Source organism: Rousettus aegyptiacus, unplaced genomic scaffold (genome assembly GCF_014176215.1).
Source record: "Rousettus aegyptiacus isolate mRouAeg1 unplaced genomic scaffold, mRouAeg1.p scaffold_m13_p_1, whole genome shotgun sequence".
Lineage (NCBI taxonomy): Eukaryota > Metazoa > Chordata > Mammalia > Chiroptera > Pteropodidae > Rousettus > Rousettus aegyptiacus.
The window spans coordinates 155,405,034-155,425,925 of record NW_023416284.1 but is presented as its reverse complement, the minus strand read 5'-3'; the positions used below and the strand labels follow the sequence as shown (position 1 = coordinate 155,425,925).

At 33.4% G+C, this 20,892-nt stretch overlaps 1 protein-coding gene and 1 pseudogene across 11 annotated transcripts in view; one reads left to right on the top strand and one right to left on the bottom strand.

The window, feature by feature from the left end:
- The window catches only part of NKAIN2 (sodium/potassium transporting ATPase interacting 2), an 831,125-nt gene that overhangs the window by 249,002 nt on the left and 561,231 nt on the right, over positions 1–20,892 (bottom strand). The window lies entirely within an intron of this gene.
- LOC118606398 lies at positions 14,996–15,113 on the top strand (annotated as a pseudogene).

Sequence of the window (20,892 nt, the reverse complement as noted above, 5' to 3'; positions counted from 1 at the left end):
AGAACACGTTATATGTATGTTGAGATGAAGTTACCACTTTATCATTACACAAAAATTTGTATTTAAAAAAAAAAAAAACAGCTAGAATTCACCCTTGATATTTCATGGGAAGGAATTACCTGAAATATTTTCTACATGTGGGTAAAAATATAAATGTTGTCCAATAAAATGCATTGTTTAAATAGTCTGGTAAAAAGAATTATGACAAGAAGAAGTGTTAATTAAAATATCATGCATAGCCTCCACAGCCACCATTTAATTTACAATTAGTTCAAAACAAGCTGAAAGAATTGAGAACTCAAATGTCCATGCTTTATAAAATGTCAAGTTTAACACCTAACTGTGAACCAGATTGCTTAGAATACAGGCCTTTCAACTGTAAATATCAACTGCATAAAGGACAGCATGAATCTTTTAACTTTATAAAGATAGCATGCAGACTTTAACATTTGGGAAAATTAAGTCACTTACTAACATTTATGAGGAAGCATACATTTAAGAATTACACTGGACCCCTCAGATCAATTATGTGAATGTCAAAATGTCATTCCTTAGATTCCACCATAATGTTAAAGGTCTTGGTTAAAGACTCAAATGACATCTCAAAGTAATTTAAAATAGCACTGAAAACAAGATCCTATTCAAATTCCCCTAGATAACAAGTGAAATTCAATTTTTTAAGATAAATTAAAATTGGTCTCACAATTTTAAAAAGTAAGTGTTAGACTTGGCCATTTCTAAAGTTGTATGAGATCCAAAATTCCATACAATTATAAATATTATTTCTTTCACCAAAGAGGACTTTACCAACTTACGAAAATCATAGTAATTATTCTTCTGAGGACATTGTCCCTAGTGGGGACAATGGGAATATGGCAGATTAAATGAATTGTTCAAGTGTTGAAGAGGCTTGTGTTTGCATAGATTTAGAATAACATCCTTTTGTGTATGTCTCAGTAGTTAGGTAATGTTCCCTCTGACATCTGTTCTAAAAAATGATTTCAAATCCTAAATCTCCATTTACTTGGATCTTCATTTTGAAATGAGCATAAAACTTACATTTATATTTATTTGACTATATCCTCTCAAAGTCTATTTTTTTTTTTTATTTTTTATGTAGCCTTTGTAAAATGCTGCATTTTAGAACTGTGTTCAATCACATGGTGAAAATAAACAAAATCAGTGAGGGTAGACTTAGAAGACATCAGCCAAACCACCTGGATCTGCATGTTGCTCATTTTAAGGATAATGTGAGAAAATTAATTATGTTAATCAAACACCTTGGTTTCTTGTTCACAAATTGCTGAGTGGGTATATGTGTAAATGCAGTCATTTCCAGAGTGAATAGCAGATGGTTAGATGCATCATGGGCTCAGAAAACACTTTTGTTCAGAAATCTAAGTGTTGTAGTGAAACAAAATAGAGTTTTAACCAGCAAAATAAACCACAGGGAAATAATTAACAATAGCTTAACAATGACCTATAATAAAGCAGCCTGTTAATTATACTGATAGAAAAACAAAACATATATCCAGCAAAGTCCTGGGTAAAGTTTACTACTCATCCACATAGTTGGCATACTCTTCTTTCAGCTTTCCAGGATCATAAACTTCACAGTTATTCATGAACTTTTTCCTTCCTTCACCATTTCTAGCTCCTGTGAATAACAGCATATTCTCTTGGATCTTAGTCACTAATGGAACTATCTCAAAACTGATCACCCAGTGAAAGATACTTCCTCTATCATTAAGTTGAGTGTGTACTTATTAGCTAGGGTGGGGAAAGATATGGAAATCCTTTTTATACTGTTTCCTTTGTATTATTTACCAGTAGTAGGGGTATGGTGATTGTCCTATTAAGGAAAGTGTCTACCAATTTCAATCCCACGTGAGTCATCCCTTTGCCTTAAAGAGCTAGGTCATGGGTTGAACTGTTTCTCCCCAAAAGATATGTTTAAGTACAAACTCCTAGTACCTGGGAATGTGTCCTTACTTAGAAAAATAGTCATTATAGATATAATTAGTTAAGATGAGATCATACTTGAGCAGGGTGGGCCCTTAATCAAACAGGCCTAGTGTCCTTATAAATAGAGAAGAGACATAGAGAGGAGAACATCCCTTGAGGACACAAGCATGCAGATAGAAGATAGTTACGTGATGACAGAGGTAGAGATAGGAGTTGTACAGCTACAAGCCAAAGAACACCAAGGGTTGCTTGTAACACCCACACACTAAGAGAGTGAACAGGGCTCTCCCCACACCTTGACTTCTAGGATTCTAGTTTCTAGAACCATGCAAGAATAATTTTCTGTTGTTTAAATTTCTGATCCTTTGTTATCAAAGCCCTAGAAATCTAATACAAGTTCATTTAATTTTCTCTAATTGGGTACTTTTACATATATCTGAGTCTGACTTAAATTCCTAAATTCTAACTTAAATTCTCAGTTATATTGTTATCTTCCTAAGAATGAGGCCAATGAATTCTATTTCCTTAATTTTTCCTCACTTCAAAATCCCTTTTACCATGCCAGTCAGCTTGATATCACAATGAATGCAGGGATTTGATGGATTTTGTTGTCTTAATGAACCCCATATTGCAAATGTGGTAAAGAGAAATTGGCATGTAGTAGCATGACATAAAAATGGTAATATTTTGAGTGTTAAGATCAAGTCCTCTTTCTTTACTACATATCTTATAAAATAACTGATATGGAAAGCTGAACTTCTTTTATTTTTATATTTGTTATGAAAATATACATAGAATGTTATAGGAATTTATATTATGGTTGAGAATGTGATAGAAAAGCTTAGACACAGTTCAAGATGGATAAGATAGTTACCAAAAGCATATATTTAAATCTAGCATAAAGCCACCATCATTAAAATACGATGGAAATAATGTCAGAATAGAAAGAAATACCAATGGAAAAACTACAAAGTCCAAAATCTCTGTAATAGACATAAAAAATGAAGGTAGCATTTAAATTCAATACATAAAGATAATTTATTCATTCATTAATTCTGGGAAAACCAGTTAATTGTTTAAAAATATGAAAGCTAGATTCTTACCTTATACTACATCCTATGGAATAAAAATGCAAATTTCACAGTTTAAAAAATAATAATGCCCAATCATGACAAGAGTATAAATGAAACAGATTCTTTAATAATCTGCTGGTGCAAACAAAAATCAGCAAGACTTTCTTAAGGTACGATCTGGTCATGTGGGCAAACAACTTTTAAAATGCTTTTCTTCAATTATTTCTTTGGCGCTATTAATTTTAGCGAGTATTCTAATAGCAAATGAGCATTGTCACTTCAACCACTGCTTCCCAGATTTAATGTACCCATGAGTCACCTAGAGTATTGTTAAGATTGCAGATTCTAATTCAGGAGCCTTGGGGTGGGGCGCAAGATGTACATTTCTGTCTAGCTCCCAGATGATGCCTACGCATTTAGTTGGGAAGGTGGGGGGGGGGTTCACATCTTAAGTAGCAATGCATTTTAGATCATTGCCAAAAATGTCCTGCAAAGGCCCAAGTTACATCTTCAGACACATATATATGAATTCTAAATAGCTAGTGAAGTACATTTATTTCTTAACCTTTTCCCTCTTTCTTTCTCCCACATGAAACTTTAATATCAGTAGTTTACAGAGAAAATAGTTCCACTAAAACAACGTCTCTTGGGCTCCAGAGCTCATTATTTCTTTGCCCTGGGAATGTTTCCACTTGCAATTGCCCTAAGAACATTCTTAAACCTGGCTCTCATCATTGAGTTAAACTCTACTGTCTGAGAGAGGAGAAAGATATGAAAAGCTCAATTGGGGCCATCTGGCAAATTTAATAGCTCTTCAATTCACTGACCCTTTTGGGATAAGCCACATCAACTATCACTCCTGTGGAGAGACTGTGCATTAAGGCACACTTGATCAGACCTTCCTGCTCTACACGCCGAACAGCAAAGCTTCATAGAATAGCTCCTCTGACCACCTCCAAATTTGAGCTTTAAAAGGATATAAGGCAATATTAAAGCAAGAATAACTTTTGAATACAACACTTTCTATGCTATAGAAATGAAAGGTTCTGACTGTTTTATTCCTAAACATACCTGAGGGTAACAATCTCCATAGTGACTCACTATGGCTGTCCTTAGAGGTGTTGCATGTCAGGGCCAGACAGTTAGTTAAAGGAAGAGCCTGCAGAAACTCTGGGGGAAAGCCAAAATAATTTTAAAAATACCTCATGTGATTTGGACATGTGCTCCACCCACTTTCACCCACACTACTTTCCTGTGGGTCCAGAATCCTATACCAGAGACTGACAACAGAAATAAAATAGTATTTTGTGTTAAAAGAGCAACGAAAATTATGACCCTCTTTTTTGGATTTAAAATGTTTCACAGCTTTAATAGGATGATAAAACTTAGTCACAAAAAGGCGGGTGATTTACCATCTGAACCTTGTCTTGGCCTTTGAGCCATTTTCTAGCGTACTAGAAGTTGCTAATTAAAGAGATGGCTCAGCTTAAAATTATTTCAGCAAAAACTTTTTATGTTTTACACAAAACTAAAATTCTGTGCCACAATTATAAATGGTAATTTGATGGAAGGAATTCTGATGTTAAAATACATGTGATGTTTTTTTCCTGGTCGGCTTTATAATATATTTCCATTTAAATACATTTACTTTGTTAGACTAGCTACACAGAGCTCTCCACATTGAGGAGGGCCAGATGCTACTTGAACTTTAAGGATACATTAGGAAAATAATATATGGTAGAGTATCTCACATTACATTCACTCATTAAATATACCATATAGATAAGCACAAGCACTTTTTTAAACTCAAATATGAAATGAAATTTCTTTCAGTTAATATTCTCTAATTCATATTTCAGAAGCCTTTGACATAGGTTTAATTTTCAGTTTAGATCTAATTGTCATGTTGTATGCATTGTATTCTGATACCTAATGATATGATTTATAGATGGATTTATAAAGCCTTCCATTTTGGTGAACAATGCATTGTAACTACCAGAGTTAGAAAGCAGAGTGGGTGGATAAGTCCTTCAGTAATATGTTCATCCTGTAGTGAAATATATCTACATAAAGAACACACAGGATGTAAGCAAAAGTACAATTGTCTCAGCTGCTATTTCAAACATCTGGTTCCTCTGAGTACTCTGATATTAAACTAGGGGTGATCATTTAGTTCATACTTTCCAGAGTCAACTCATATGCCTAAAATCAATTATCTTGCAATTGCCTGGAGCAAAGGATGTTTAAACCACCGGTTTTCAAACTCTTGATTGCAACCCAAGTGTAAAAAGATCTGTAGACATATATCCTTATTCTTGCTGTGTGCAGTGCCTGCTGATACTTTTAATTCAATTCACTTCTATTTTTTCTATTCTAATAGGATGAGGCATAGTTGATTATTTAAAAAATGACTAGCTTGTTCTCAAAATAATTTAAAATGTTCTTGGTTTAAAATTTACGATTCAGTATTAAGAAACAATAGGATGAGTATGCTGCTGATGAATTATCCTTCTACGATCTATTCATATTCAAAAGCAGTGAAAAAAAAATTTAAAGAATTTTTATAATTATTATAAAGCCAAACCTAAAATCATTTTTAAAAAACAAAGTTCCATCATTCTCTCACAATGGCACTGAAAATCACCCCAAGTATAAATAGGAAAAATAATGAGGCTTTATCAATATTGTCCAAGTATAATTTTAATAAATTTAAAAACATTATTCTCACATAAAAATATAGTGAGAGCATGTCACTGTATGTAGTTTATTAATGAGGCAAAGAGTAGAATGACAAAGCTGGCCCAGAGGAGGGTAAGAGAAACTAGTAACATCTGGTATATTGGTATATATTGTTTATATACATATGTATAAATGTATATATTTATATAAATATATTTTTATATATGGTATATTATGTGTATGTATATACATATTAAGTGGAAAATAAAGAATGCTGGGATAAGTTTGATGTTATATACAAAACAGATTAATGTTCTACAGACTCATAAATCACAACCTCTATGATTCTATTAGAAATCACTATTTATTAATCATCTCAAATTAATATGTAACTTATAGTCTATGCTCCAACCAGTAGTAAATAGTAAATCAAACAAAATTTTCTTCCAATTTAGAGTATTAAAATTTTCCTCAGTCAGAACAATCTACTACGATGTTGAAAAGGCATACATAAATTTTTTATTCTAATTTCCAAGATATAGACTACTGTTCTTAAGAATATGAAATTTTCCTTAGAATAGCTGAATCAAATTTATTTTTGTGTCTTTAGCACATAGGAAAGTGATCATTTGATGAGTACTTCATTAGTGAGGAATTATCAATTTCTGCAAGGATAAGGGGAATTTCTGATTGGCATAGCCTCTAAGGGAGGACATTTGAATATTAGTACCTCTTCCTACCTATTAATATTTCTATCCATGCAGACTACTTTATTTATCCCATCCTTATTTCATGAAAATTCTTGCATGACTCAGTATAGTGTAAGTAGGAAATATTTTGGGGTAGTTTTGGGGTATCTGCACCTAAACACATGTGACTTTATCACTCTTATTTAAATTATGAAAAAAAGAGTGTGCCAAACAGATACCATAGCTTGAGGATCTCTATAAATGTATCTGGAGGAGATTTTTCCAAAGTAATTTCTAAAAGTGGTAGTCTTGAATCGAATTGAATCTCTTTAATTTTCCTTTTAGGCTTTGCTGGACTTGCTGCTTTTTGGCCCAGGTTAGAGAATTCAATGTAATATACAAACACTATGTTAAAAGTTAGAATTGATTAAATGCCTCATTAAAATCAGTAATACAACAAACTGTGTAGGAATGTACAACATCTATATGTATAAATCTTTAAATGAACACTGAAAAAACTAGGAAGATATACTATTTTCTTATATAGGACTACTTAACATTAATTATAAAGGTGTTGAGTGTCCCCAAATTAATCCATGTCATTCTAATATTGCAGTATGATTTTTTTTTTTTCTAATCCAGGAAAGAGGATTCTAAAATTTAAAGAAAAATAAAAAGCAAGAATTGCCAGGACAATTTTGGAAAAAAGTTAGCAATAAGGAATAATACCCTAGCAAATATGCAAACATTTTATAATGAATAAACTATTAAGAGAATGATGATGCAAATAAATAGACAAACAGATCAAAGTCAGACCAAATAAAGTCCATGTAAGATGAAAGTTGGAGATTCAGAGAGCATTTCAAATCAGTAGCAAAATGGTGATTATTAGAGAAATAAAAAATCCTTTGAAAAAATTAGGTTAGATCAACATTTAATATCTTATACATTAAGTATCAAAAATTTAAATATAAAAAATAAACCATAAAGGAACCAACTGATATAAGGATTTTTGCCTATAATTTTAAAGTACAAGCATAAAACATAATGCAGAAAACATTGACAAATTTGATAGCGTAAAACTTACACATTTCTGTTAGTGAGGAATTTGAATATGCATATAGTTCTCTCAAATGGCACAAAGTAAATCCGGAATAATTCACAATAAACCAATAATGAGTGGCTGCAGGACACTCAACAGGTAGCAGGGATACTTTTCACCATGCATCCATTTATTCTTTCAATATATATCACTTATTCTTTAAGATGAATGTAACATAAGGGAAAATACACATAAAGCCCTGAAATAGCCTAAAATTATCGCACTTTTAATGTGCAGTATATCCAAGACAATCTAAGTCTGAAAAAATAACTTTCTTCTTGGCACACTGCTATGCTCCACCTTCTTTTGAGTTGCTTCTTGTTGTCTTTGCACACAACTACAAAGTTTTCCACATCTTTAAATTTATATTATACATCCTATGCTAATATCTATAAGCAGGCAAAAAAGGAAAGGAGAATATAACTACATGTGAGCTGTCTCAAAGGTGAAAGATCATAGCACTTTCAGGAGTATAGTTTTGGGGAAGGTAGTAGTGAGAGAAAAAGCTAGAGAAGTGAGTCAGGACAGATAGGACTATATGTGTAATCTATGGCAAATGTGTTGCACTTGACCCTGAGAGATGTAGAGAGTTACTGAGAAGGAGAATGTAGTCTTCTGACTTGCATTTTAGAAAGATAACGCTGCTTGCAGTGTAGAAAACTGACCGTATGGAGGGAATAGAAATGTGGCAATATCAGAGGCCATAAGAGGCTGCTGGGTGGGGGACTAGACTATCTCCCATACTATAATAGGTTACAGAGTCTGTTTCATTAACATATTGAAATGTTTTTCCTTTTTTTCCTTCCATCACAGCTGATTAGAGCTACCTTATTTACTGCATACTCATTATGTGGCGCACACTGTTATAACAGTTTTACGTACTTCATGTATATCTCAAAAAGCCTCATGACATAAAAAATATTCTTATCCCCATTTGATGAACATAAAACTGTCATTGAAGGTTCAACAATATGCTCAAGTTCACACAGTAAGTGATGAAAGCGGGACTTTCACTTGGGTCCAAAACCACTGCTCTCTGCCACTGAGCTGCAGTGGTGCTACAGCGGTTCTCTGCAGGCCAGGACTTCTGTCATCCCAGCTTGACAGTGTTCTCTGGTGACCATGACTTCTGATTTTAACCCAAACAACCACACTCCTTCCAAAGTTATCTGCATAAAGCACTGCTTTCATCACCTTGCAGCTTCTCTGCTTGGTATTGTAGAGTGGCTCCCTATCGCTCGTCACTAAAGTTTTCTTTAGTTACTTAGCATCTTTCCTATGTCCATATCTTTGCTTATGATGGGCCTGAGGCAAAGATGTGGGCACTGGGAAGATTCAGCCTCCACTCAAATTCAACCCATCCTACAAAGCCCCCTTTTTCATGAAATCATGAATATTAGACTTTTAATCTAAAATCATTTCTTTCATCTTCCACCAACTACTGTATTTCATATGAAACATTCTAGGATGTAATAATATAGTTATTTTGCTTATTTTGTATGCATTGATCCCATCTTCTAATTTCAGATTTTTTTTTTAATTAGAATATCCATCTATTTTTTTTTTTTTTTTTTGTATTCTCTACAGCCTGAGTGCAACATGGATACTGAACATGCAGTAGTAAGTCAGTACATACATTTAATTGAAATGTCTCTACTCATAAACTATTATTAGGTTGATATTTCCCAAACCTGACTGTCTACTTATTCCAAGAAAACAGATCCGTTTACATTTAGAAAAAAAAGTGAACAATTTAAACAGGTTTTTCAGAAACTTTCAAGTGCTAATAATGAAGTGGAAGATAGACTAAACTATATTTAGTTTTACCATAAAGCATCTTCACCTTTTTAAAAGCACAATATAACAATAACAATAAAGATTAGTAACATTTATTGTGCATAAACCATACTTCTGATACCATATTAAGGCTTTATCATGCATCATCTTATTTAGTATTGTTCATATTTCTTAGTGTACTTCTACTTTCAGACAGAGGGCTTGGAAAAAGTTCATCCAGATACATTTGCAAAGACACTCAGATTATGATTTCTATTTGCATACTCTTTTTCTATCCATTCCCAATTAAGTAGCGTGTAGAGAATCATTATTGCCCCCAACCTTGAAAGAATACTGTATCTTTAAATAAACTGCAGTACTGGGAATTCTTAGCTCAGAGAGTCTTTCTTCCTTCCTCATATATAACGCCATATAAATCCTTTCTCGAGATTTGGAGATGATCACAAAGACTCATAAGTCTAAATGCTTCCATTTTTTAACCTTTTTTTTATCCTCTAGGATCTCAAAAGCTTTGTGAAGAGGGCACAAAGGTTTTCTGTGGGCCTTAGCTGAGCTGTCTACCTTTTACTTATAGAAACTATTGTCTCTAATAGGTGTGAGTTGGCCTATCTGAGATGAATGATCCAGAAGATAATGTAGTCTTCATTTCAGACAGAAATGTAAGAAGAATCATATAGCTGGGATACCAATAAGGAAAAAAATAATTTCAATGACTTGATAATGTAAGAATTCATCAACTTTTGACTTTTCTTGAGCCCAGAAAGACTGTTTACAATATGGAACTTAAAAAACTTGTGATTATTTTTTTGTTGTTGTTTTATCTTTGCATGAGCTATCAGATTCAGAGTTTCCAGTAAGGCCTGTCTACAAGAATTAGAGGACTATATCTACCTACAAAAATGGAAAGCCAAAAATTTTAAAAGATTTGAGAAATACAGTGAATCTACTTATGACTAAGGTTACAGAAATGTTACATCTAAAAAGACTTGGAGAATCATCTAATCCAATCTTCTTCATACGAAGATTTTACTTAATGATATGCCAAACTAGTGGACAAGATAGGTACAAGTCTTTTTCCCCTTGCTGTTTCTACCATGTTCTTTAAATAACAAACTGGGCAGTAGTTTAACTGATGAAAAAATAATTTTAAAATAGATATTAATTACCAAAAGATGTCCTAAGTACTACTATACACAGCATGTAAAATACAAGGTTCTCTGATCACGAATACTACATACAGTGAAAAACAGAGTATAAGAATGGATGATAGAAAAATCTTTCCCCAAGGAGACATTCAGATTTTCTTTGAATTTTATCTTGATGAAAAATGTATATTTCACCATTACAACACTAATATAATAGTGATCTATGTTTCACTATCTATATATCTGGTTCTATGCACTCTTGAGGGTTTTATCATATTCCAGCCAATATAATTATTCTTTTTTCTGGGTTATAATGTTGAGATGCTTAGAAGTTCTTTTATTCGAAACAATTTTAATTCTGCCCTTCTAAGAAAGGTATGGTTTTAAGAATTTATGATGTGTGACTTATAGGACATACTACTAGACTTCTACTTGCTTTCTTCTTTTAAAAGCTTTTGCCCGTTTTTTGTTTTCATTGGTATAATTCAGTAGAAATTAGTGTAACTTGTTAAAAATTGGTAGTAACCATCATCAAATGCAGCTCAAAGCATGTTTAAAAAGGAATTCAAAAAGTTTTTGTAAAAAGTTTGTGAAAAGTTTCAGGATAATTATTAGATAATTATTAAATTGAGAGTTGTAGCGGTCAATAAATAAAGAGTGCCCACTGAATGCCAGACTTCCGCATGCTTCCTTGAGAACAGAACAACAGTGAATAAAACAAACACAGCCTCTATCCTGTGAAACCCACAATCTTTCTGTAGGCCAACAATTAGCATGTTAAGAACTCACTGAGCTCTGTGCTTAAGTTTTGCTAGTTTTTACGGCATGTCCCTGCTTACATCTGCCCCATCCTTTTTTGCCAGATCCTTTTCTTCACAAATAGTCAACAGCATTTCTGTACTCTGAGGGTTCTAGACTGAGAATACCGTTTAATCTGCTTGCTTGGCTACAAGGTCCTTCATGTATGGCCTCTGCCAATCCTTCCACCTCATCACTCTGTCACACTTCACCTGACACACAGTATTGTTACTCAACACGCTTAATATTGTACGAATGAATAAGTGACTTTTTTTTTTTTTTAAATTTCTTCTACCTCAAATGTTCTTGCTATTCTTCCTTGTTCGGACTTTTTAAAAATGGAGGGTGTATTACCCATCCTGTCCTTGTCAACTATATGTATTATCTCTGAAGAGTTAATATGACCACTTGGTGGGGTTGGGGAGAAAAGAATATGGAAATACACATTCTGAGAATTTTTTATATGTAAATTTAAAGATGCTCAGATTTTCTATAGTATGGGGGCAAATTTCTTTAGAACAGAACACTGAAGATTTCAAAATATTTTGTCTATGTTTTTCTCCTTTTCCAGAAACAAATCCAAGAAATTTGAAAAAGTAGAAATATGCTCATTAAAATTTGCCTGATTCGATGACAATTTTGGTTTCTTTCTTTCCGGCTTGGTAGCAGTAAGAAAATAAAACACTTAGAAGAAATACTATATAGCATGAAGTAAATGCTGAGAATTTTACTTTATATACACTATATATCCTATCTCAAGACACTTATTTTCCCAACTTCTTTAGCATTGCATTTCAAAACAAACTCTTTCCACCTTTTTGTTACTAAAATCTAGAAAAACAGTCCTAGCCATTAATATCTCAGCTGGAACAACCAAGACCACATATTATTGAAGTTTCTTATTAAAAGTGGCATTTTCATTAAAATCCCCTTCTTCACTGAAAAGCCATGATAATATATTATCTATTTTGAACAAATGCGCTGCAGAAAGTGCCTAGGAGGTAATAACACAGTTTAAGAAAAAAAAATTAAATATGATGGCTAGCCAAATGCAATTTACACATTTATGTTTTTTGGTGGCAAGTCATATATCTTGCAGAAAGGAATGCACCTGAAGCATGAGTAGAGAAAAAAGTTGTGGTTTTACAAAAATAAAAATACATCAAAAAGAATGGCATAAAAATCCAGATATTTTAGTACAAAAAAGTCCTAAAGCAAAAGAAAATGAGCAATAATGATACCTTTTATCTTTTTTCCAGATAAAAATATGTTGCCATTTACCTTCTTGTCCCTGAGGTATGAAGTGATTCTGCCTCCCTCTGAGCCCCTAGGAGTAGCTAGGGGCCTTCTGGCTGCAATAAAAGGGTGGATATGGGCTCCCAACATGTCATTAACTGTGAGGGTAGAAATGGGAGCCCAGATAGTAGGTTGAAAACACAATCGCCATTTCCAAGCTTTCTGACCCTATGAGTCATCTCTCCGTGTACCTTATTTTATTTATCTGTTAAAGAAGACTTTTAGGGATGCATGTACAAATATAAACCCTTATTTTTCCAATATTGCCTGCCCATATTCTAGCATTAATCTACTTTCTACACACTAAGAACAATAGTCACAACCCCAACAAAAGAGATGGTATACCATCTACTCCCCAAGCAGCATCCCTAGTTTCCCAACTCCATGATATGCTACTATTGTTCCCAACTGGACCTCTAAATTCTATTCATTTTCAAAGTCCAGCTATGGAGCGACTGTGCTATGGTGCCTTCTGTACCTATCACACACGACTCTGGGCTGGAAAACGTCACATGCTTTGATAAATTCTCCCAATTTGATCTATTACTCAATGAAGCACTTATTCCTTCCTACCTCACAATTCATGGACATGCTTTTATCTCTCTGTGACAGTATAGGTTCTCTGAGGGCAGTGTCATGACATTAATCTTTATATCTTCCTTGGTACCTACCATAGCCTTGCCTATAGCAGGAATTTAATTAATGTTTATTGTGCCAATGAATACCAAAAAAAGGTTACCTATATTATTTTATTCAGTAGGAAGAGAAGATGATATAAGATCAGAGATGTAAAAGCTTTGGGAAAATAAGTTTTACTGAAATGCAAGGCCTGATGGCTGGAAACTCTACAAGCACATTTGACAAGAGAATAAAAATCCTTGAGGGTTATTCACAACTAACAAAACTCTGAGGTGTGACTTGGCTACTAAATAAATTTCTTGGCTATAAGTGTAGTTTTACAAGAAATTGAGATAACATGCTCAGAGAACACTAAAAGAAGTAAAATGCCAAAGAGAACAGGTTTTCAGAGCTGTCAAGGCATCTTAATTTGTTTTCACATGGAGAGACTTGTCAAACTGCCAGTAACTATCTTGCCCTCTTGTCAGAGCAAAGTTTCTATATGTTGTGCTAACTCCATTTTTTTGGTAGCCAAAAAATTTCACCAAAGTTTGATTAAAGCCACCGCGGTGGACCAACGTGTTAGAGTCACTACTGAAGTCATCCGTGGTTGGTACCATCCCTGGTAGAAAGTCTAAGGAATCAGAGATGAATTCTGAACGCCGATGCTGACTGTCGAGCATGAAGGTCTAGGCTAGTAACTGCAAGGAAATCATTTCTGGGAATCATTCAAAACTTCCTCTATGTAGAAAGAACTAATGTAAGTCTGAGATCACAAAAAATAAGGAATTTAGACCTTGCTTCTTGAAGTGTGGAGTGCAGACCAAGGGCTACTTAGAAATACAGACTCTCAGGCCACCCTGCACATTTACTCAGTAAGAGCCTGCATTTTAACAAGATCCTATGTGATTCTTACTCCCATTAGACTTTGAGAGGCACTGGTCTAAGGCAGGAGATTTTCGTACCTTATTGCAATTAAAGGTTTTACAAATATAGAAGCAAAATTTTCAATTCAATTCATCTAATATTTTTAATTTAAAATAACTTTAAAAACTAAAGAAAATAAAGCTGTATAACGAAGATGAAAACAAAAAAAGAAATAAACCCCCTACCCTAAGGTACTGCTTGTGACAATCAATGTACTTCATCTCTTTTTCAAAAAGTTGTCATATGGATTCAGAATAACTAAAAATATATAAGTACCTGCTCAGAACACCCAAATTAGTCATTAGACATGCTAGCTGTCTGTTCTTTTCTAATCAGTTAGAGTTAATAGTCATTTATTTTTACATTATCATAAAGCATAAAATTAACTAATGATTATAAAATGCCAATTCCATTGCAACGATAGTCCTAAGATCAGTATTTTGCATAATATTTATAAGAACAAAATGGCTTTGAAAAAATATTCAGATGAATTTCTCACTCTCCTATTTTACTAACACTAATGCTACTTTTATTTTTTTCTGAAAAGGTTTAAACATGAATTGAAAAATCAGGTTTTTCCTCAATCAAAGCAACACTCATAAAAATAAATATATGCTGTGGGTGGCTCCATAATGTAGTGGTTAGCATATCTGCTTTATAGGCAGAAGGTCCTGGGTTTGCAACCCAGGTAGAGCCACAGACCATACCCCAGGTGCGTCAGCCCCCAGGTGCAACCATGAGTGGGTGGGAGGAGATGCCCTGCTTTTAGAAATCCAGTTCTTAAGGGGAGACGGCACATCCATAGGCCAGGAGTGGAAGTGAAGGGGTTGGAATTAAGGAGGGGGAAAAATAAATATATGTTCACTTAAAATATTTAAAAGTGACAATCAAATGACTTTTAGGTTGGTTTACGGTCATGCCACCCTGAACATGCTCGATTTCATCTGATCTCGGAAGCTAACCGGGTTGGGCCTGGTTAGTACTTGGATGGGAGACCACCTAGGAAAACCTGGTGCTGTAGGCATATAAAAAAAAAAAAAAAATGACTTCTGGGGACTAACATTGTTTGTGTTGACATTCAAATAAAAATTAAATGTATTTTAGTTTCTTCACTGTGTTTAGACCTAATTCACTTAATTCACTTCATTATGATTTATGTTATTATTTTAGATATATTTACAAAACTTTACATGTTAGAGTTTATAAAATTGGTATTCTCTCATTAAGAATTATACTAAGTTCATGAAAATCCTTAGTAAAAAAGGTCACAAGTTTAATAAAAGCCAAGTGTTCTGATTTTAAGATGCAGTGTAAGATGTTTTTTAAAATATTAGAATCTTATTATACATAAAATAGTGCTGTTACACTAAAATCACCTTTTCTGTGAATAGTCTTGTGCATTTGAATGAGTACATTAAAAAAGATTCAATACTAGTGCTAATACAAAGGAGTATATTTTGAATAATTCACTCAATAAACATTTATTTAGCAGCTAATATGTGCCAGGCACCATGCAAAGTTTTAAGAACCCAAAGACAGTAAAATAATATTTTTTCTCTCAAGGAGTTCAGTCTTTTGGGGAAGAACAACAGCTAAACTAATGTAATACCATGGGTTCTGTTTTATCACAGTGGTAAGAGAATAGGTATATTCATGATGGAGGCTGTGCTCTGAGAACTGGTCTAGAGAAATCAAGAAAGTCGTCATGGGTTGGATTTTCTAGAAGCAGAGCTTGAGACAGAGATTCTTGAGAAAGTGATTTCTAGAGTGTGCTCAGGTGATGGGGAATGGGGAAAACAGAGTAGGAGACAGTAAAGTATGGATATGGTCTACGATGAAGAAGTTTTAGCCTGGTCTCCAGGGAGGCTCTTGTGTTGGTTCACCCTGAAGCAAGGGGCTATGTCAACCAATCATTGGTAGTGGGTTAGTGAGGGTTAAGAAGACACATCTAACATAGGAGATAGTATAAGATAGAGGGATGCAGAGATATGAAATAATAGTCTCTATATGTAGTGGTCAAAGGATTTCCAAGAAGTACAAAGAAAAGATTGTTCCAACTGACAATTAGCTATTAACTACAGAAATTTGTTCATGTAATGTTAGCAGGTTAAACCCAGAGGATATGCTTCTTGATCATTATCAGTCAATTACATGATAGCACGTCTAATATGATTTGGATGTTCATGACAAAACCTATTTCAATTTATATTACTCCAAATCCACAGGAGTATTTCCCAACTGAGATAATGTTCAAAGTGCAATTCTTCTTATTATCATTTCTATAATGCAAAAATAACTCTATGACATTTCTATATGTTAAAGTTGTCATATTCACTAACTTATTTAATTCATCTAAAGGCTTAATATGTACCAGGCATTGTACTTAGACTAAATATGTTTTTATGTATTTCTGATTTAGCTCATTATGCTTTAATAAATCCCCACTGTAATAAAATAATGTGATTGATTCAATTCTCCCTCAAATAGTCTCAATAATAATAATAACATTTAATATACGTATTCTCACTGAGTGTTAGGTATAGTGCTAAATTCTTTATATTTATTTTCTAATTTAATCACTGCATAACCTTATAAATAGGTACATAATTAATTTCATTTTATTCTTGAAGAAATAGTCTTGTCTGAACTCTTCTGCCTGGTATTCAAGTCTGTTTCTTGACCACTATGGTATAATGTTCCCAGAAAACCAGTTGCAAAAATTTTCAGTGTTTGCTTTTATTCAAGCTGATCTTTTTCAAAGTTACAAGTTACATTTGATGTGTGTGTGTGTGAAAAATATTTCTTAAACTATTTGAATCAGGTATCTGTGAAATAGATTATTTTACATTAAATACCAAATAGGTTGTAAGAATAACCCATTGTAAGGATTAAAAGAATTATATACAATACTTTAATTTAAAAGCTATGATACAGACTAAAGCATAATAGTAAGATATGTGAAAGAAAATATTACTTACCAATTAAAATTATCTACTTAGTTCTTAAAAATCTGACTTCTGCTCCAATTACTCTAATGAAACCATTCTCATTGAGATAATACCAATGCACAAAGTTGTGTGGAGATCATGAAAATGTATTAAAATATTTTGGAAGCTATAAATGTCAGTAACAGCTTAGCTCTTACAACCAGATCCAAAGCGTTTTCCTTCACCTTTATTCTCTTATAGTTTTCCAGATACAAATCTTATCTTTTTTTTTAATCCATCACTGTCATTGACTTCCATGGTCCCCAGACACTAGAATCTCTTGGCTACTACTTCTCTATTGTTAATTTAATTTAAATTCTAGAGCAGGGGTCGCCTAACAGGTACTGGTCTGTGGACTGTTAGAAAAAGGGCTGCATAGCAGGAGGTGAGCAGCGGGTGAGAGAGCAAAGCTTCATCTGTATTTGCAGCTGCTCCCCAGCACTAGCATCACCGCCTCAGCTCCATTGCAGATCATCAAGCAGTAGATTATCATTTGGTCCCTGGTGCCAAAAGGGTTGGAGACTGCTATTCTAGAGGATTTTCTCAAGCAAATGTGAGCGTGCCCTTGTGCAAATGGTACTCTTGTTTTTGTTCTTTAAAGTAACAAGACATGTTTACTGAATACAATCAATTGATATATTCAATAGTTTTTGTTTGTCATATGTTGTCGCTGACCTCAATTACAGACTTTACTACTTGGCATGTTTGGAATTGAGAACTTTTGTGTCAACTTATCTAGTAATTTGTAAGTTTTAAATTTATCGTATTGTTCAACATTCTCTTCCAAGATGGTTATAGGCTAGATATAAATCATTATCCATGTATTCCTTCTGGATACATTACTAGCTATTGAAGCACAAGGTTAAAAAAAAAAAAAAAAAGGGACACAAAAACTTTTAAGGCCCTTGATTCATATTTCCAAATTGCTCTTAAAAGAGCTGTGCCCCTTTGCAAATGTAGTACATGATAGTATCTCTATCATAGTATTCTCAACAACATTTAATATCATCTATTTTCTGAAGTGGCAAGAGTTAAAATATTTGTTTTAGCAATCACATAATTGGAATTCATGAAGGTTAATTATTGTTCCGTGAATAAATTAGTAGAAAATTTAGGACAAAACGAAGAACTCAGGGCTAAATTACAATACAGCACAGCTCAAGCTTTTGATTTATACTGAGTTCTAATCCCTTCTCTACCACATTCTGGCATGTGACTTGGACCCCCTCCTCAGTAGAACTAGTATAATGTAACCATTTAAATATTATTTTAAAAAATGAATAAGTAACGTGTAGCATTTATCAAGTGTTTGACTGACTAATGAGGGCTTATCATTTTCTAAAAATGGATATTTATTTTCTCTAAAGATATTAATTTGAAAGAATTTTAATCTCAACATTGCAACCAGAATTTCTAAATATAGCAAATTATGTATTGCAACTTGGCAAATACCTAATGATAACAACAGAAAATAAGTAAGTTGCTCTTCAAATAAATGAATACTTTCTAGAAAATATTTTTAATCCTAGAGCTTTGGCTAAATATCAGATGTGATCTTCAGGACTAAGAAAACATTAAATTTTGAGTAATACAACAACTGGACAAGATGGACTTTAGCCCTTTACTCTCACTTTTTGGAAGATAAATATAAGAACACATTTTTTTGTGTGTTTAATTTAGGGTGTTATTTTATATTAAATGTGATGGGAGAAGAACATTAAAGTGCACAAAAGTAAAAAGAAAGAACACATTTTAAAAAAATGCTATTGCACTGAATTCTCTTATACTAACTACTGCTGATTCTATGCTCAAGGATTATAAAGTTGAAAATACTCTAAATGAGATTTTCAAACTAATTAGCCTCCTGCCTGACACACTTAGTAACAAGATAAATAATTAGCACATCATGATTTATTTAAACTCACAAGACTGAAATTAATGGTATTACTATTTGCTATTTTACCACATAGGAGGATATTGCATAGAAAAATGAAACTACTACTGAATGGTTGATTATTTGTATTGACATGAGATTTTTTTTTTCACATTTTAAACCATTAACTATTAATGTGATAACAAAAAATAGTAAACAATGAGCAAGTTATTAAAAAACAAATCTATTTTCTTTTTCCTTTAAGGGAAATTCTGCGATCCCTTACCACATGCGTGATTCCATTTAGAAACTACTCACTTGGCATCACTCTCTTTCATTGGTAATGATGACGTATCAACTCAAATTCTATTGGAAACTGGTTTGTATTCTTTTCTTTCTTTCTTTTTTACAGGAAATTCTCAGGAACTTGATTGACTTTTAAACATTCTGGCTGATTTTTTTTTTTTTTTTTAAAACAACCAATACTACACATTTGAAGTTCTACTGAACAAGATCAAAGTGTAGCCAGAGCCAAGTAACAAAGGCAATCTATCCTTGGCTTTGAGAGCAGTATATATTAACTGACCAAAAGAACCTCACAATCTGAGATATGCACATTTAACATGTTTCTAGAAATATCTGTCGCCTTCTATTTTACTTTTTCAATTCTAGTTCTTATATGATTGTAATACTGCTTGTAGCTTTAAAGGGTGAGTATAATGACAGTGAGGTCATGAAAGACCTGACCTGTGCCCTATTTGGTATCTCTCAGACAGAAAGAGAGCCAGGAACACAATATGGTAATTATCACAATTGTATCCTATGATGAAGAAGCACGAATATGTTATGAATATATTTGGTGACTCCTCCATCCACACTTTTTCAATACTTTGGGGGCTATGAGAAATTGACAAAGAAACAGTGATGAAGTCAGAAACCAGAACTTGAAAGAAATAATTTGAAGTCCAAATTTTCTTAACAGTAAAATTGGTTGTGGAAGCTACAAATGATATGACATCTTTCATGACTGCTCATTTCCCACCAGCCAGCCTTATAACCCATACAAGGAAGTTTTCAGGGAACTTAAAAGTGGGGAAAAAAAGTTTAGAGTTTATAAACCATAACATGTGAACAAAACACATCTCATTTCTTTAATTTTTTATTCTTTTCATAAAATTTTATTGATTACCTATTTTGTACCATGAACTATATGCTAGGCACTTGGTACAGCTTGGAATAAAATCAGAGTTGTAACTTCAAAGAACTTATTGTCTAGTGGGAAGTCAGTCCTGAAAACAATATTGGTTACCATATATCAGGAGTGCTATCGGATATTGCAAATGATTGAAAGAATGGAGAGAGCAAATGATTAACTCCTCTTCCCATTCGTTAACAAGCACCTCCTTCTAATTTAAGTTACCACGCCCAGGGGAAACTGTTACATACCCCATAAAATAATCTATACAAAATCATCCCAGCACAACACAGATTCTATGAAAACCATAATAGGGTAATAATCCCCCAAAGCTTCCAGGATTCCTGGTTGTCTCTATCAGAATTTCTACCATTCCATGATATCGAACGAGTAATCTCTCTCCAACTTCCTACCATCTTAAAATGAGATTGGAAACAACCCTAAAGGTAGGTGGATATGCTTATTTAAAGCAACCTTTTTTGTCCTACACTCTGCTCTGCTTTCAAGTTTATCAATCAGTTAACACAGATGCATTAAATGGTTAATTACTGAAATCAAGGGATTTGTGATGGACATGCCTGGAAAATGGGTAGATAATCCCAAGTAGCCTTATTTTCCATTTGAAAATTTACAAATGACATGATCTTTTGTGCTGTTGATTTTTTTTTTCCACTGTGGTGTCTGTTCTGAGCAGATAATGGAATTACAGAAACAAAGTACAAATACCTCATATTGCCTGGATAAGGTT